This window comes from Nicotiana tabacum, chromosome 12 (genome assembly GCF_000715075.1).
Source record: "Nicotiana tabacum cultivar K326 chromosome 12, ASM71507v2, whole genome shotgun sequence".
NCBI lineage: Eukaryota > Viridiplantae > Streptophyta > Magnoliopsida > Solanales > Solanaceae > Nicotiana > Nicotiana tabacum.
Window position 1 is genome coordinate 105,804,929 of NC_134091.1, and position 2,506 is coordinate 105,807,434.

The following is a 2,506-nucleotide window of genomic DNA, read 5'->3' on the forward strand; positions in this document are numbered from 1 at the left end:
TAATGCAGTGTTCATAATGATGTACTAAGGAGTGACTTGCTGATGAATTTAGATAGACAGGGCAGTACCTTAATTGATGCCCCTCTACTCCACATCCAAAACATACATTAGTACCATAGTGATTGACATACCCCCGAATGACATCTCATACACTTCACACAATAAGGATGGGGTCCACTAAACTAACTCGCCCCCACTTACCAGATATTTACCCTTTTTGCATACATCATAAGTATTCCCCTTAGTTTTCATCCAAGCCTTCATGGCGGGAGTAACAACCTCAGCAACAACTCGTTGTATGGACTTTTTTAATTTCCCAAATCTACCATCCCAAACACACTTCTGAGCATACTCACAATATGACGCAAAATATTTTTGCCCACATATCGGGCAGAGAAGGATGGGTGTATCCAACCTAAGGGCATTTATTCTTCTGGTGCCCCCTCTTTCCACAACCATAACATATTTCAAGAGTCATCAAACACGTAACCAAGTGGCATTTCGTACAAATCAAACATTCCGGCTTATTAGTAGAAAAAACCCTCTTTTGTTTCTTAGCTGCTCTCACCACATAATCTGGTGGCATGGTAACATTAATATGAACAAGTAAACTTCCCCTAGCAACTGGTCCTTTCATTCCCTTCTTGCTGCCTCAAACCCGTGGGTTACTCATATGGAAAATGAGGCATGACGGGGAATTTAGCTTCCCATATTGAACTCTATCGCACGATATGGAGTATCAAAGAAGTGTGAAATTCATAAATGCCCATGTAGCTTCCTCATTATAGATGTGGTCGACAACACACCGATAAGAAGGACTTTACTAGACATGGCTCTGAGACATCCTATGACACTTTAAAACCTTAGGCTCTGATAACAAGTTTGTCATGCCTCAAACTCGGTTGAGCGTCAGTCGCGCTCCCCGAGTTTAGGGCATGACACCTTATTGATTTGTTAGCTGAGTTGCCTAAGAAAGTTCGAATGGATATTGAGAATGAATCTACGGGGAGATAAGGACTAAGTGGGTACAAATTCAATATGATATGTTACCTAAGTATTGTAAGGAATGTAAATTACAAGGACATAATCAATTTGAATATTGGCGGATTCACCCAGAATTAATGGAGCACAATGAAAAAGTTAAACAAGTTATTCATGCTGTTCAAGGTGGAGAAGGTGCTGAGCAAAATGGAAGGAAGTAGAATAGTTCTAATCATCTAATTAAGATCTTGTCAAGTGCTACGGTGGTTGGAAACATAGGTGAACAATGGAAAGAAGTAAGAGATAATCGAGTCAAGAATGGTGCAAAGCAGGTGGAGGATCATGTCAAGATTGGAAAGGAAATAGTTGCAGTTGATCGAACTGGAATAGAACTCGTTCCAATTGATAAAGGACTAGTCCAAGATGTTCAAACAGCTAACAAATATGCAACACTGGAGGTGGAAGAAAGTGAGCAAGATGAGAACAATCAATTAACTTTGGTGGAAGAGGATACAGTTATTCAAAGTCCAAAACCTACTCCTAAGTCCAAAGGGATATTAAATCCGATGGCAACAATATTTAATCCAAACACAACTGGGATTGAAGTAGCTTAGGAAGGGCATAGTACTATTCCTAAAAGCAAAGGGAGTACTTGAGAAGTTTTAAAAGAGACTACTGCACAATGAGTGAATAGAGCTTTTGGTGGAGGAGCTACCAGATACAGCAGACATCTATCACACATGAGGATGCTAACTACAGTAGGTTCGCATCAAGAAGAATTAGGTATGAACGCAAAACATATAGCCAAAGGCGCAACAACACCACTACTGCCTTGACCTGGATTTGCATCTTGGAATGTTTTGCGTGCAATATGCTTAAAAGGAAGTCCTTGTCAAGCTTATATTTCAGTCAAATAGATCAGGTGGAGTTGCCTAAAGCTCAAAATAACAAGTGCAAATGCCCAAACTCAAATGCAATGAGAGGAAACTATTCAAGAATTTATTATGAGTCATATGCACATAGGCTTTCTCAAGGATCATGGTTCTTAGTTCTTTTTGTATTATCAAAGGAGTGTTTTACACATGACTTTGATATTAGAATTTGCGTATTTTTATTTTTTACGCACTTTCATTTTGTGGGACCTCCTGTCATATTTTTGTTTTATTTTGATTATTAATAAAAACACCACTAGGCAACCAGTCTAGTGGTATATTTTCTTAAAAAAGAAAACCTAATGCGTGAGGAGCTTTGACGATAGGTGATTTGCGACGATTGGAGGAGAAAATTATTGTGAGCCTCTCAAGGCTTCTCCGGCCACTGGCTAGCCTCTTCTTGAGGCTAGTCAGTCGTCCCAACCATCCCCACAGCCCCTCCAAACATCTACGAGCCCAAAAATAATCCAAAACTATGCTCAATTAGTTAAACCTAATGTATTAAATGCGGCCGTGCAAACTCCAACCGTAAACCTAAAACCTCTTGAATATTTACATAGTGGGCCTATTATTCGATGGAAAAAAACTAAAGT